This window comes from Engystomops pustulosus, chromosome 7, assembly GCF_040894005.1.
Source record: "Engystomops pustulosus chromosome 7, aEngPut4.maternal, whole genome shotgun sequence".
Lineage (NCBI taxonomy): Eukaryota > Metazoa > Chordata > Amphibia > Anura > Leptodactylidae > Engystomops > Engystomops pustulosus.
In genome coordinates, this window is record NC_092417.1 from 100,612,825 (window position 1) to 100,630,490 (window position 17,666).

Consider the following 17,666-nt stretch of genomic DNA (forward strand, 5'->3'; position numbering starts at 1 on the left):
TCCCCTTCCATCCGGTGCCTTACCTTGTTCACTCTCTTCCTTTAAGCTAGTCACAGAGGAAGAAGTGTCCAGGCTCCTTTATTCTGCTCGCCCCTCTACCTGCATCAGTGACCCCATCCCCTCATATCTCGTACAGTCTCTCTCCCCAGCAGTCACTTCTCACCTCAAATCTTTAACCTCTCTATCTCTTCTGGTGTCGTCCCCCCTTCTTTCAAGCATGCTGTTGTTACTAAAAAAAAAAACCTTCCCTGGACTCGCTATCTCTCAGCTAACTACCTCCTTGACCCCCTGCAATCTGGTTTCTGCTCTATGCATTCCACTGAAACTGCTCTTACTAAATACAATGATCTCCTCATTGCTAAATCCAAAGGTGACTATTTGTTCCTCATTCTATTTGCAGCGTTCGATACTGTGGACCACCAGCTCCTCCTCAGGATGCTCCATCTCGGTCTGTGGGATCACTATAGCACCGAGGCAGCAGGCTCGCTGCCTTGGGGTTGTGCTGGACTCCGACCTCTCCTTTGCACCGTATATTCAATCTCTGGCTCAGTCTTGCCACATGTATCTCAAAAACATCTCCAGAATCCACCATTTCTGACTATTAAAAATTCTAAAATGTTAATTCTTGCGTTGATTCACTACTGTAACTTCCTACTAATCGGTCTCCCACTCACTAAACTTTCTCCTTTACAATCCATTATTAATGCAGCAGCCAGGCTTGTCTTTCAAATCCAAACACTACACGGATGCCTCCAACCTGTGCCAATCACTGCACTAGCTGCCCGTCTCCTTCCGAATACAGTTTAAATTAATAACCCTCATCCACAAAGGTCTGCATAATACTGCACCTCCCTATCTCTCTTCTCTCATTTCAGTATACCGCCCAACCCGCTGCTCTTCGATCTGCCAGTGATATTAATTTCTACCTTAATTTGAACCTCCCATGCACGTTCCCAGGACTTCTCCCGAGTCACACCAATTTTCTGGACTCTGAGACTAATACCCACCCTCCGAAGTTTCAAACGTGCTCTTAAAACCCATCTCTTTAGGCAAGCCTATCACACTTGCTAACTGCATGAAATATCAACTCTCTTTACTAATTCACCCTATGTGCTCCTCTCGTCCGTTATCCAGCAAACAGCAGATATATACAAAGCTCCAGGCTTCTCTGCAGTCACTTTAACCTTGGACCTTGCATATAAGATGGCCGCTGATGGCTGGTTCAAGCAACAGAATTTTTATTTATTAAACTATTTTATATTGTTCCCATATAAAGAATGGCTGGACCGTTATACTAGAACTTATACTTACTGTGTCACCTCCTTCATCCTCATAGAATGTAAGCTCTGGTGAGCAGGGCCCTGACTCCTATTGTTCCATATAAATGTTTGTACTCTGTAATGTAATATTATATTTGTATATGTCCCCTATGATATTTAACCCCTTAATGCCGAAGCCACTTTTCACCTTCCTGACACGGCCCATATTTTCAAATCTGCCCTGTATCTCTAAAAGTGGTTATAACTCCGGAACGCTTTAACATATCCAAGTGATTTTGAAATTGTTTTCTCATGTCACTTTGTACTTCATGTTAGCTGAAAAATTTTGGTGGTATCTGTTGCGTTTATTTATGGAAAAAAAAAACAGATATTTGGTGAAAATTTGGAAAGTCTCGATTTTTGAAATTGAAAATGTTCTACTTTTTCCATACGTAGTCATAACAGCAGAAAAACTTGTTAACTAACATTAACCGAATGTCTGCTTTATGTTTCCATGGTTTTTTATGCATTCTCTCATTTTTGTAAGATGTTATGGGGCTTTGAACTTTAGGTGCGATTTCTCATAAATTTTCATAAAAAAACATAAAATCACGCTTTTGCAGGACCTGCTTAGAATTCAAGTCACATTAAGTGGCCTAAATAAAAGTAAAACCCCATAAATTACCCCATTATAAAACTACACCCCTTTCATGAAGTTTGTTAACCCTTTAATTATTTTACAGGGGATAAAACAAGATCGGATGCAATTTTGAAATTTACATTTTTTTGGCTAAATGAATGTGTTTTTCAAAAAATGTACAAATTCTCAGTGGATAAAATTCCAAAATGGTCCTCAAAGTTTGATACCCAATTTCTCCTGAGTGTAACAATACCCCATATGTGGTGGTAAACTGTAGTTTCGGCACACACCAGGGCATTGAAGGGAAGCTGCTACATTCATGTCCCTTTTTATTGGCTATACAATCTTTATTTTTTGGGAGATTTGGACAAATAAAGGCTTATTTTGTGCGACATTAGATACACTTTACAAATACTTCATTTAAGTGGGTCATTAGCTCATTGAGATTTTATTAACTCCTTTATGTATGTAGGAAAAATTTGTAAATTTTGCTCTCCTTTCTTCTTGTATTTTTTGGGGGCAATTCACTGTACTATAAAAATAACATTATCTTTATTCTATGGATCACTAAGGTTATGGGGATACCTCATTTATATATTTTTATATATTTTTACAATTTTACTGAATAAAAACTAATATAAGAAAATCTAATTTATTTTTGTATCGCCATCTTTACAGAGATATAACTTAACGTGATACCATTTTGGCGTACATAACTTTTTTTGATCACTTTTTAGAACATTTAATGAAAAATGTACATTTTTGGGAGTTTTTCGGGTTTTGTTTTTACAGTGCTCACCAAATTGTTTTGTGTCCCGGCAATTTTTACACGGATAGATAAATATTACAATTACGTACACACATACAGCAATATTACAATACAGCACAATACAGGTTAACTTAAGGGTGGATATCTTTATTAAAGGGGAGATTCGTTAATTGAGTTTCTATGTGCTAGAGTTCAGGTTTAGCCGTTTGGAGGTGGCCACTGTCATGACGTATATCAATGTCCTTCCTTCATGGAGCATGTGCATATAGCACATATATAACCGTACAGCAGTGGTGAAGGGGTTAATTAGAAAATATTAATCTGTAAAAAAAAAAAAAAATTTAGGACATGCAACATGGCTGTATTGTCTATTTCCCTGCATTGCTGAGCAGAGCCTCATTTTTAATTCAGGAGTCCCCCTGTATAATCATAGACATGGCTAGTTGGCCAGGGGCATCAATTTCCGGGATTAGCTGTTCGGCAGGGACACACCTGAACCTTGGACCTGAACATAGAGCTGGGGTCCGCTCATCTTTTATTAAAAGCAAATTTTACTAATAAGTTTTTCAAAGTTTCTATTGCTAAATGAAAAATTGGGCATAGTTTAAGACCGTCAACAAAGTAAACTAGTATTTGTCTTAATTTATGCCAGAAAAATATGCCATTTTTTGGCTTAATAAAACCTTCCGCCCTTTTTCAAGGCCATGTCCCTTTTGTCTAAAACATTTTTAGAAATAACAGACAAAGAACCGGGAAATACGGGGGCACCACCGCAACTCCCCACGAGCCTGCAGTCAATACATATCTTCAGAGATGGTACGGCAGTGTAAAATGTTAATATGGATGGTGCTCAGCATACAGAGTGCAGGTATCGAAAATAGCATGAAAAAAAGGACGTTTGCGGGACCCCCTGCTCCTACCTCTGCCCCACTTTGGCTATACCATGTCGGACTGATCTTATGTGAGACTACAATAAAGAATAATTTTAACGGGTGAGTGCCGCAAACGTCCTTTTTTTCATGACATTTTTATAAATGTTGGGCATTTTAGGGACAGTTATTTTGCACAAAATACAATTAATCATTCTGTCCTAAAAATGTATGTGAACATCTATCCATAGTGTTTTACATCTGTGCAGTCAGTGAATACACATTCATATTCTTCTTTATAGGATACTAATGGATACTAGCTCTGAGATTTCCCACACCAGGGACAGTTAAAGGAAATCTACTGGGGGGCGTGGCCAGCCATCAACCAAAAAGGACATGCGAGCGTGGCACTTTGGACCCCTGGTGCCCCATAAGCACACTTGCACTAGCTTACACTGGCACCCAATTCCCAAAAATGCCCTAGGAAAGGGCCAATAGCCTCACGACTGCCTAGGAGACCAACAGTCGGCACCTTGGGCTGCTGTCTCTGAACATAATCCCAGCAAGTCCCTTTCAGCACGGCAGTGCGGGTGCCACCTTGTACAGCGGATGCATGTGGCAGTGAAGCAACTCCTCTGCGACTCTCCGGACATGTCCCCCACTGCGGCAAGAAGGAGGATCACCCCCAGTACCCACATCAGAAGGGTAGGTCTGGGGCGAGGATAGCGGAGGGCAAACCCTCACTGGAGGATTTCTCTGTCCTGTTCTATATCCTTTTATGGTCTTCCAACTGTATTAAAGGTTACGTTATAGTGTTGATATACCCACCCTAGCACCATGGGTCTGGTTATGTTGTACTTGATTGGATTTTAGTTCTGATACTTTAGATACCCAATATAGTAAAAATCTTGGAAGTGCTCTGACCTTATACTATCCCAGTTTTAGGTTTGTGGAGAGACTAACCTGGTTTAGGCAGATTCTCAACCATATGCCAGTTCCTCGTCCCCTTCGAGGAGTGGGTGGTCTAGACCCCAAACAGTGGTATTTCTCTCCCATTTCAGTTTATGTTCTTTGTAGAGTCTTTGTCCACCATCCCCCCCCCCCCCCATTTCCTCTCAAACTCCTCTATAGGTGGATCTAGGCATTCCTATATGTAATGCCTGGATGTGAGAGACCCTAACATAGGACTCATCCGCTGTGAGTAATAACAGCATATAACCCTGCTGGTGCGGCTTTAAAACACCCCAACAACTTTCAGTTATGGTCAAAAAACTCATTTCATAATCGTTAAATGTGAAGGGCCTGAACTCCCCTACCAAGCACCAGTTAGCCCTAAGCGGAAATAAAAGCTAGTAGGGCAGACATAGTATATTAGCAGGATACACACTTTGACACTAGAAAACACTTGCCTAAGCCAGACACCTTTACTCAGCTTATCTAGCTTCCCATGACAGTAAGAAAGCTGGAATAGCAATAGAGGATATACCTGATACAGGTTTCCTCAGTTTTTTCCCAACCCAATGGGGCGATATCTCATTGTAAAAGGCACGCCAAGCAGTAGTCCAATCAGACTATGCAATGTATATGCCTTAACTCAGTGATGGCTAACATATGGCACTGGTGCCAGAGGTGGCACTCAGAGGCCTTTCTGTGGGCACTCAGGCCATCACCAGAGATGACTCCAGGTATCTTCCTACAGTCCCAGACAGCCCAGGACTTGCTGTGCACAAAGCTATTTTAAAGTGACAGCTGTACCTGGGACTATTTTCTGCTTTATTGGTGTCCTCAGGGTGCTGATATCAATGAAAACTGTGACAAAGAAGGGAGTATAAACCACAAATTAAATTTCTGTGTTGGCACTTTGCGATAAATAAGCGGGTCTTTGTTGTAGTTTGGGCACTCGGTCTCTAAAAGGTTTGCCATCACTGCCTTAACTCCTCCCAAATTTGTCTCCACATCAAGATTTAACTAATTAAAGATAAACAAGCTTCCTAAATTTTAACCTTGTTTTTAACCTGGACAGGTTAATGACTACAGGCTCTCCTGCAAGCTGTCCACAAAGCAGTTTGGCAGCAGTCTTCCAGACCTGCATTGATTACTTCTTTGGCGACATCCAAACACTACAAATGTTGCCAGATGCAGAGGTGGGTTCCATCTCGTTTGGATCATGCCCTTTTGACTCTGAGATATGATTATACTTACACACACACGCCGCTGGAGACAGAATGAGGCCTTGCTGAAAGTTTCCTGTGTGCGAGAGAAGCTACTTCCCTCGCAGAATATTTTCAGTTTAATGTGGACAGTGTCCACCCAATTGATGCTGTGGGAAGCTCACAAGGCAGTGATGTTGGGCTAATGTATTTAGCAGGGGTCAAGGTCCAAAAGATTGCATCATGGAGGAGGAATTATGCAAAATAATTAGGCCTCTGGAGACCAATAGGGTGAAAAAGCCCTCCAGGGTCGATCAAGGTGGTTGGTAGCACTTAGAATTGCTGAGAACTCCAACAGTGGAGAAGTTGTTAGTAACTCAAAACAATACTAGATAAAGTGGAAGAAATCTCACACAATCCTTGCAAGGCAGCTTCGGGAGCATCAAACTCTACATTACAAAGTGTCTAGAGCAACAGTTTAAGGTACACCCAATTATAGTTGCAAGTAAAATACAGAATATGTTTTTCTATCCAACTCCACATGTACTTCGTGGGCTTCAGGGATCCATGATACATGGCCAAAAGGCCATTGCAGATTGATTTCAGGCTTATTTCGCTTAACTGTATGCTCTCCCTGAAACTCTTACACTGTTGGTGGAGGATAAAAGGTCCTAACTGAATTTATAGTCTCCTACTCGCTCTCAAAGATCTAAACAGATGCCCTTCATTCACAAAATGACCCTCTCTCAACTGAAGAAATAGAAGACATGGTTAATGAGTTGCCAAATGGCAAAGCCCCAGGGCCAGGCGTCCTTGACTTACATTACCAAACCTTCCTCCGGGTCCTACACCCTCATACAGGCCACTTGGGCAGAATGCACCAACTATACGCCAATATCACTCCTCAGACCAAGATCTACATAAAGATCTTGGCCAATCTGTTGCTCCCACAACTTCCTCACATGATACAAAGACCAAGTGGGTTTTGTTCCATGCCGTCAAGGGGGTGACAATATACAGGGAAGATTAACCTGATAAAGGCACTAAAGAAAGGAACAAGCACTTGTCCTCAGTTGTGACACGGAAAAAAAACAGATTAAACTGGTCATTCACATACACCCTGGTAATCCTTTTGAAAGCTAATTATAGGTTTAACTATAAAACAGAAGCCATTACATATTTAGGAGCGAATATAACAACATCCTATAACTTAATCCCTGGAAATAGTTTTGGGAAGTTGTGTTCATATAATAAGTCTCATAAGCAAATAAATAAACACTCGTTCTTTGGCAGGATATCAGCCATTAAAATGACAATACTCCCAAAACTGATAACTAGAGATGAGCGAACATGCTCGTCCGAGCTTGATGCTCGGTCGAGCATTAGGGTACTCGAAACTGCTCGTTGCTCGGACGAATACTTCGCCCGCTCGAGAAAATGGCAGCTCCCGCCGTTTTGCTTTTTGGCGGCCAGAAACAGAGCCAATCACAAGCCAGGAGACTCTGCACTCCACCCAGCATGACGTGGTACCCTTACACGTCGATAGCAGTGGTTGGCTGGCCAGATCAGGTGACCCTGGGATAGACTAGCCGCTGGCCGCGCTGCTCGGATCATTCTGTCTCTGGATGCCGCTAGGGAGAGAGCTGCTGCTGGTCAGGGAAAGCGTTAGGGTGTTCTATTAGCTTACTGTTAGGCAGGAGTGATTCTCAAAGAACCCAACAGCCCTTCTTAGGGCTACAATAACGTTCTACTTTTTTTATTTTAATTTGCATCTTTTACCATTTTGTGAGGAATTAGCAGGGGGACTTGCTACCGTTGTGTTTAGCTCTTAGTGGCACACATATCCATAGCAAAGACCGAAGTGGCAAAATTCAGTAGGGGTTGGATTTCTATTAGGCAATAACTCAGTGTCATCTCATCTGGCATAGTAGTGTGCTTCCTTTGATACTTGGCTAGAAAATAGCCATAGGAGAATACAAACAGCTTCTTGAAGCCTACAGTAGCGTTCTATATATTTGATTTCTGGTTGATCTGCTGGTGGCTGTAGTTTCTGCAGTGCATGTACTTGCCAATTCTGAGCAATTTGTAGTGAGACTTGCGACCGCTGTGTTCTGCGCTTAGTGGCGCACATATCCATAGCAAAGGCCGAAGTGGCAAAATTCAGTAGGGGTTGGATTTCTATTAGGCAATAACTCGGTGTCATCTCATCTGGCATAGTAGTGTGCTTCCTTTGATACTTGGCTAGAAAATAGCCATAGGAGAATACAAACAGCTTCTTGAAGCCTACAGTAGCGTTCTATATATTTGATTTCTGGTTGATCTGCTGGTGGCTGTAGTTTCTGCAGTGCATGTACTTGCCAATTCTGAGCAATTTGTAGTGAGACTTGCGACCGCTGTGTTCTGCGCTTAGTGGCGCACATATCCATAGCAAAGGCCGAAGTGGCAAAATTCAGTAGGGGTTGGATTTCTATTAGGCAATAACTCAGTGTCATCTCATCTGGCATAGTAGTGTGCTTCCTTTGATACTTGGCTAGAAAATAGCCATAGGAGAATACAAACAGCTTCTTGAAGCCTACAGTAGCGTTCTATATATTTGATTTCTGGTTGATCTGCTGGTGGCTGTAGTTTCTGCAGTGCATGTACTTGCCAATTCTGAGCAATTTGTAGTGAGACTTGCGACCGCTGTGTTCTGCGCTTAGTGGCGCACATATCCATAGCAAAGGCCGAAGTGGCAAAATTCAGTAGGGGTTGGATTTCTATTAGGCAATAACTCGGTGTCATCTCATCTGGCATAGTAGTGTGCTTCCTTTGATACTTGGCTAGAAAATAGCCATAGGAGAATACAAACAGCTTCTTGAAGCCTACAGTAGCGTTCTATATATTTGATTTCTGGTTGATCTGCTGGTGGCTGTAGTTTCTGCAGTGCATGTACTTGCCAATTCTGAGCAATTTGTAGTGAGACTTGCGACCGCTGTGTTCTGCGCTTAGTGGCGCACATATCCATAGCAAAGGCCGAAGTGGCAAAATTCAGTAGGGGTTGGATTTCTATTAGGCAATAACTCAGTGTCATCTCATCTGGCATAGTAGTGTGCTTCCTTTGATACTTGGCTAGAAAATAGCCATAGGAGAATACAAACAGCTTCTTGAAGCCTACAGTAGCGTTCTATATATTTGATTTCTGGTTGATCTGCTGGTGGCTGTAGTTTCTGCAGTGCATGTACTTGCCAATTCTGAGCAATTTGTAGTGAGACTTGCGACCGCTGTGTTCTGCGCTTAGTGGCGCACATATCCATAGCAAAGGCCGAAGTGGCAAAATTCAGTAGGGGTTGGATTTCTATTAGGCAATAACTCAGTGTCATCTCATCTGGCATAGTAGTGTGCTTCCTTTGATACTTGGCTAGAAAATAGCCATAGGAGAATACAAACAGCTTCTTGAAGCCTACAGTAGCGTTCTATATATTTGATTTCTGGTTGATCTGCTGGTGGCTGTAGTTTCTGCAGTGCATGTACTTGCCAATTCTGAGCAATTTGTAGTGAGACTTGCGACCGCTGTGTTCTGCGCTTAGTGGCGCACATATCCATAGCAAAGGCCGAAGTGGCAAAATTCAGTAGGGGTTGGATTTCTATTAGGCAATAACTCAGTGTCATCTCATCTGGCATAGTAGTGTGCTTCCTTTGATACTTGGCTAGAAAATAGCCATAGGAGAATACAAACAGCTTCTTGAAGCCTACAGTAGCGTTCTATATATTTGATTTCTGGTTGATCTGCTGGTGGCTGTAGTTTCTGCAGTGCATGTACTTGCCAATTCTGAGCAATTTGTAGTGAGACTTGCGACCGCTGTGTTCTGCGCTTAGTGGCGCACATATCCATAGCAAAGGCCGAAGTGGCAAAATTCAGTAGGGGTTGGATTTCTATTAGGCAATAACTCGGTGTCATCTCATCTGGCATAGTAGTGTGCTTCCTTTGATACTTGGCTAGAAAATAGCCATAGGAGAATACAAACAGCTTCTTGAAGCCTACAGTAGCGTTCTATATATTTGATTTCTGGTTGATCTGCTGGTGGCTGTAGTTTCTGCAGTGCATGTACTTGCCAATTCTGAGCAATTTGTAGTGAGACTTGCGACCGCTGTGTTCTGCGCTTAGTGGCGCACATATCCATAGCAAAGGCCGAAGTGGCAAAATTCAGTAGGGGTTGGATTTCTATTAGGCAATAACTCAGTGTCATCTCATCTGGCATAGTAGTGTGCTTCCTTTGATACTTGGCTAGAAAATAGCCATAGGAGAATACAAACAGCTTCTTGAAGCCTACAGTAGCGTTCTATATATTTGATTTCTGGTTGATCTGCTGGTGGCTGTAGTTTCTGCAGTGCATGTACTTGCCAATTCTGAGCAATTTGTAGTGAGACTTGCGACCGCTGTGTTCTGCGCTTAGTGGCGCACATATCCATAGCAAAGGCCGAAGTGGCAAAATTCAGTAGGGGTTGGATTTCTATTAGGCAATAACTCAGTGTCATCTCATCTGGCATAGTAGTGTGCTTCCTTTGATACTTGGCTAGAAAATAGCCATAGGAGAATACAAACAGCTTCTTGAAGCCTACAGTAGCGTTCTATATATTTGATTTCTGGTTGATCTGCTGGTGGCTGTAGTTTCTGCAGTGCATGTACTTGCCAATTCTGAGCAATTTGTAGTGAGACTTGCGACCGCTGTGTTCTGCGCTTAGTGGCGCACATATCCATAGCAAAGGCCGAAGTGGCAAAATTCAGTAGGGGTTGGATTTCTATTAGGCAATAACTCAGTGTCATCTCATCTGGCATAGTAGTGTGCTTCCTTTGATACTTGGCTAGAAAATAGCCATAGCAATAGGATAGGATTGTTTGGTTTTAAAAACTCAAAAAAAAACAAAAAACACAAAAAAACACAAAAAAAAACAAAAAGAAGTAAAAAAAAAAAAAAAAGTTATAACTCTCATTTTAAAAATGTTTAACCCGAGGGCTAGGGGTAGAGGACGAGGGCGGGGACGTGGGCGTCCAACTACTGCAGGGGTCAGAGGCCGTGGTCCTGGGCGGGGTGAGACACCACCTGCTGATGAGGGAGCAGGGGAACGCCGCAGAGCTACACTCCCTAGGTTCATGTCTGAAGTTACTGGGACTCGTGGTAGAGCACTGTTGAGGCCAGAACAGTGCGAACAGGTGATGTCGTGGATTGCTGACAATGCTTCGAGCAATTTGTCCACCACCAGTCAGTCTTCCACGCAGTCCACCCATGTCACCGAAATCCCCACTCCTCCAGCTCCTGCACCTCAGCCTCCTCCCCCCCAGTCTGCCCCCTCCCAGGAAAATTTGGCATTTGAACCGGCATACTCTGAGGAACTGTTTTCTGGACCCTTCCCACAGTCACAAACCACTTGTCCGGTTGCTGCTGAGCAATTTTCCGATGCCCAGGTTTTCCACCAGTCACAGTCTGTGGGTGATGATGACCTTCTTGACGTAGTGGAAGTGTGTAAAGAGGTGTCCGACGATGAGGAGACACGGTTGTCAGACAGTGGGGAAGTTGTTGTCAGGGCAGGAAGTCCGAGGGGGGAGCAGACTGAGGGATCGGAGGATGATGAGGTGACAGACCCAAGCTGGGTTGAGAGGCCGGGTGAACACAGTGCTTCTGAGACGGAGGAGAGTCCTCGACCTGAACAGGTTGGAAGAGGCAGTGGTGGGGCCAGACGGAGAGGCAGGGCCAGAGCTGGTGCATCAGCGCCACTGTCAACTAGTGAAGCTCCCGTGGTGAGGGCTCTTGCGGCGAGGGCTAGATCTTCAGAAGTGTGGAGGTTCTTTAAGGAAACACCGGATGACCGACGGACTGTGGTGTGCAACATTTGCCAAACCAGGCTCAGCAGGGGTTCCACCACTACTAGCTTAACTACCACCAGTATGCGCAGGCATATGAATGCTAAGCACCCCACTCAGTGGCAACAAGCCCGTTCACCTCCGGCCGTGCACACCACTGCTCCTTCCCCTGTGTCAGCTGCTAGTCAGCCCCCTGCCCAGGACCCTGGCACAAAAACCCCATCGTCGCCTCCACGATCCTCCACAGCATCCACCAGCGTTCAGCTCTCCATACCCCAGACGCTGGAGCGGAAACGCAAATATAGTGCAACCCACCCGCACGCCCAAGCCCTTAATGTGCACATCTCCAGATTGCTTAGCCTGGAGATGCTGCCCTATAGGCTAGTAGAGACCGAGGCCTTTCGCAACCTCATGGCGGCGGCCGCCCCTCGGTATTCGGTCCCCAGCCGCCACTACTTTTCCCGATGTGCCGTCCCAGCCCTGCACCAGCACGTGTCAGACAACATCATCCGTGCCCTGACCAACGCCGTTTCTGACAAGGTCCACCTGACCACGGACACGTGGACGAGTGCTGCCGGGCAGGGCCACTATATATCGCTGACGGCACATTGGGTTAACTTGGTGGAGGCTGGGACCGAGTCTGACCCTGGGGCTGCTCATATACTGCCGACGCCGAGGATTGCGGGGCCTACCTCGGTCCAGGTGTTTCAGGCCTACTATGCCTCCTCCTCCTCCCACCCCTCCTCCACCTCCTCCTCCGAACTACCATCCGTGGGCACGGCGCCATCAGTCGGTAGCTCTAGGCACAGCAGCAGTGCCGTCGCTAAGCGACAGCAGGCGGTGCTCAAACTGCTGAGCCTAGGCGACAAAAGGCACACCGCCCAAGAGCTATTACAGGGCATCACGGCGCAGACTGATCTGTGGCTGGCACCGCTGAACCTCAAGCCGGGAATGGTTGTGTGTGACAACGGCCGTAACCTGGTGGCGGCTCTGCAACTCGGCAGACTGACACATGTGCCATGCCTGGCCCATGTGTTAAATCTGATAGTGCAGCGTTTCCTCAAGACATACCCCAATCTGTCTGATTTGCTCACGAAGGTGCGCCGCATCTGTGCGCATTTCAGGAAGTCCAGCCCAGATGCTGCCACTCTCAGGGCAGCGCAGCGCCGCCTCCAACTGCCCGCTCACCGACTGTTGTGCGACGTGCCCACGAGGTGGAATTCAACACTGACCATGTTATCCAGAGTTTACCAGCAGCGCAGAGCGATTGTAGACTGCCAGATGTCAACTTCCACCAGAACTGGTAGTCAGGTCAGTCAGCTTCCTCAAGTCTACAATGAGGAGTGGACGTGGATGTCTGATATCTGTCAGGTGCTGAGTAACTTTGAGGAGTCAACACAGATGGTCAGTGGCGATGCCGCCATCATCAGCCTCACCATCCCGCTGCTTGGCCTGTTGAAAAACTCTCTGGTCAGCATGAAGTCGGAAGCTTTGCGCTCGTCACAAGAGACGGGGGAAGAATATTCCCTTGTTGATAGCCAAAGCACCCTGAGGTCTGTTTCTCAGCGCATATCGGAGGAGGTGGAGGTGGAGGAGGATGAGGAGGAAGAGGAGGAGAATGTTGGCGAGACACAAGAGGGGACCATTGTTGAGTCCTTCACTGTTCAGCGTGTATGGGCAGAAGAAGAGGAGTTGGAGGAGTTGGAGGAGGAGGAAATGGACAGTCAGGCCAGTGAGGGGAGTGAATTCTTACGCGTTGGTACTCTGGCGCATATGGCAGATTTCATGCTAGGCTGCCTATCCCGTGACCCTCGCGTTCAAAGAATTTATTCCAGCACCGATTACTGGGTGTTCACTCTCCTGGACCCACGGTACAAGCAAAATCTTTCCACTCTCATCCCTGCAGAGGAAAGGAGTGTGAGAATGCATGAATACCAGCAGGCCCTGGTGCACAAGCTGAAACAGTATTTCCCTTCTGACAGCGCTAGCGGCAGAGTGCGTAGTTCTGCGGGACAAGTAGCGAGGGAGAGTAGGCGAGCAGGCAGCTTGTCCAGCACTGGCAAGGGTACGCTTTACAAGGCTTTTGCCAGCTTTATGTCACCCCAGCAAGACACTGTCACCTGTCCCCAGTCTCGGCAGAGTAGGGCTGATCTTTACAGAAAGATGGTGAGGGAGTACGTAGCTGACCATACCATCGTCCTAAATGATCACACAGCTCCCTACAACTACTGGGTTTCAAAGCTGGACATGTGGCACGAACTGGCGCTGTACGCCTTGGAGGTTCTTGCCTGCCCTGCCGCTAGCGTCTTGTCCGAGCGGGTTTTCAGTGCAGCTGGTGGCATCATCACCGATAAGCGTACACGCCTGTCGACTGACAGCGCTGACAGGCTGACGCTTATTAAAATGAATAAAGGCTGGATTTCTCAGAATTTCCAATCTCCACCAGGTGAAGGAAGCTCAACCTGAATAATTGATCCACTCCTCCTCCTCCTCCTCATTTTCCTCCTTCTCCTCCTCTTTGTACAGTAAAGCAGAGGAAAATGGCTATTTTTTGACAGGGCCCACTGGCTCTTGCTATAGTACTTCATGCATTTAATTTTTCTGGAGGGCCACCTACCCGGTCCTCTGTTTGAAACAATTTTTGTGAGTGCCACATACAGGCACTCAATCTATTCCATTTTTCTGGAGGGCCACCTACCCGGTCCTCTGTTTTAAAAAATTTTTGGGACTGCCACATACAGGCACTCAATCTATTCCATTTTACTGGAGGGCCACCTACCTGCTCCTCTGGTTTGAAACATTTTTGGGACTGCCACATACAGGCACTCAATCTATTCCATTTTACTGGAGGGCCACCTACCTGCTCCTCTGGTTTGAAACATTTTTGGGACTGCCACATACAGGCACTCAATCTATTCCATTTTACTGGAGGGCCACCTACCTGCTCCTCTGGTTTGAAACATTTTTGGGACTGCCACATACAGGCACTCAATCTATTCCATTTTACTGGAGGGCCACCTACCTGCTCCTCTGGTTTGAAACATTTTTGGGACTGCCACATACAGGCACTCAATCTATTCCATTTTACTGCAGGGCCACCTACCTGCTCCTCTGGTTTGAACAATTTTTGGGACTGCCACATACAGGCACTCAATCTATTCCATTTTACTGGAGGGCCACCTACCTGCTCCTCTGGTTTGAAGAATTTTTGGGACTGCCACATACAGGCACTCAATCTATTCCATTTTACTGGAGGGCCACCTACCTGCTCCTCTGGTTTGAAACATTTTTGGGACTGCCACATACAGGCACTCAATCTATCCCATTTTACTGGAGGGCCACCTACCTGCTCCTCTGGTTTGAAACATTTTTGGGACTGCCACATACAGGCACTCAATCTATTCCATTTTACTGGAGGGCCACCTACCTGCTCCTCTGGTTTGAAACATTTTTGGGACTGCCACATACAGGCACTCAATCTATTCCATTTTACTGCAGGGCCACCTACCTGCTCCTCTGGTTTGAACAATTTTTGGGACTGCCACATACAGGCACTCAATCTATTCCATTTTACTGGAGGGCCACCTACCTGCTCCTCTGGTTTGAAGAATTTTTGGGACTGCCACATACAGGCACTCAATCTATTCCATTTTACTGGAGGGCCACCTACCTGCTCCTCTGGTTTGAAACATTTTTGGGACTGCCACATACAGGCACTCAATCTATCCCATTTTACTGGAGGGCCACCTACCTGCTCCTCTGGTTTGAAACATTTTTGGGACTGCCACATACAGGCACTCAATCTATCCCATTTTACTGGAGGGCCACCTACCTGCTCCTCTGGTTTGAAACATTTTTGGGACTGCCACATACAGGCACTCAATCTATTCCATTTTACTGCAGGGCCACCTACCTGCTCCTCTGGTTTGAACAATTTTTGGGACTGCCACATACAGGCACTCAATCTATTCCATTTTACTGGAGGGCCACCTACCTGCTCCTCTGGTTTGAAGAATTTTTGGGACTGCCACATACAGGCACTCAATCTATCCCATTTTACTGGAGGGCCACCTACCTGCTCCTCTGGTTTGAAAAATGTTTGGGACTGCCACATACAGGCACTATCCAAATTAAATTGTCTCCATAGCAGCCTCCACACGTTGTCTCCATTGCTACCTCCAAAAGTCGTCCATATAGCTGCCTCCATACATCGTCCCTTTATCAAACGAGGTGTGTCAGGCAGAAATTTGGGTTGTTTTCATGGATTCCACATCAAAGTTGTTAACTTTGTCGCCACCCTGCTGTGTTATCCACAAAATATACTGGCAAACTTTTACCATTTAGGGATATTATTTCAGCGCTTCTTGCGCATCTGTTTACATTCCCCTCACCCGGCATATCCTAAACTTATAAGAACGCTACTACACTTGATCTTATACAAAAGGTTCTTAGAAGTGCTGTTTGGGGAGTAGCCTAGAGACAGGGGCTTGGATTGGCGAAAGCTCGCCTGGCAGCGGAACGCCAGCTCCATGCGCATCATGCGCTTCTTGCGCATCTGTTTACATTCCCCTAACCCGCCATATCCCAAACTTATAAGAACGCTACTACACTTAACTTGGTGCAGGCTGGGACCGAGTCTGACCCTGGGGCTGGTCATATACTGCCGACGCAGAGAATTGCGGGGCCTACCTCGGTCCAGGTCTCAAAGGCCTACTATACCTCCTCCCACCCCTCCTCCACCTCCTCCTCCTCCGAATTACCATCCGTGGGCATGGCGCCATCAGTCGGTAGCTCTAGGCACAGCAGCAGTGCCGTCGCTAAGCGACAGCAGGCGGTGCTGAAACTGCTGAGCCTAGGCGATAAAAGGCACACCGCCCAAGAGCTATTACAGGGCATTCCACATCAAAGTTGTTAACTTTGTCGCCACCCTGCTGTGTAATCCACAAAATATACTTGCAAACTTTTACCATTTAGGGATATTATTTCAGCGCTTCTTGCGCATCTGTTTACATTCCCCTCACCCGCCATATCCTAAACTTATAAGAACGCTACTACACTTGATCTTATACAAAAGTGCTGTTTGGGGAGTAGCCTAGAGACAGGGGCTTGGATTTGCGAAAGCTCGCCTGGCAGCGGAGCGCCAGCTCCATGCGCATCATGCGCTTCTTGCGCATCTGTTTACATTCCCCTCACCCGGCATATCCTAAACTTATAAGAACGCTACTACACTTGATCTTATACAAAAGTGCTGTTTGGGGAGTAGCCTAGAGACAGGGGCTTGGATTGGCGAAAGCTCGCCTGGCAGCGGAGCGCCAGCTCCATGCGCATCATGTGCTTCTTGCGTATCTGTTTACATTCCCCTCACCCGGCATATCCTAAACTTATAAGAACGCTACTACACTTGATCTTATACAAAAGTGCTGTTTGGGGAGTAGCCTAGAGACAGGGGCTTGGATTGGCGAAAGCTCGCCTGGCAGCGGAGCGCCAGCTCCATGCGCATCATGCGCTTCTTGCGTATCTGTTTACATTCCCCTCACCCGGCATATCCTAAACTTATAAGAACGCTACTACACTTGATCTTATACAAAAGTGCTGTTTGGGGAGTAGCCTAGAGACAGGGGCTTGGATTGGCGAAAGCTCGCCTGGCAGCGGAGCGCCAGCTCCATGCCAAGATCCAACTAACATAGTTTTAACTGCAGCACCTTTAATCTACTACTAGTTCACTGCCTCCATACATGGTCCCCTTATCAAACGAGCTGTGTCAGGCAGAATTTTGGGTTGTTTTCATGGCTTCCATGTTAACTTTGTCGCCACCCTGCTGTGTAATCCACAAAATATACTGGCAAACTTTTATCATGTACCGATATTATTTGAGCACTTCTTGCTCACCTCCTTTGGTTCCTCTCTGCCACCCATTGGTTTGAAGCCTGAGTCCATTTAGGGTATGTCGCCATGACACTCTCTAGCCTGCTGCCGCTGCCTCTGCATGCCGTCCCCTATAGTGTCAGGGTCAATTATTGCATGTTTTAGATGCTATCTAGCTTCATTCTGTCACTCTGTCATGGCCATGCTGTTGCCCATAATTTTGGCATAATGGTGCGTTTAAGCAGCCTCAGAGGCATCCATGCATGCTGCCCCTG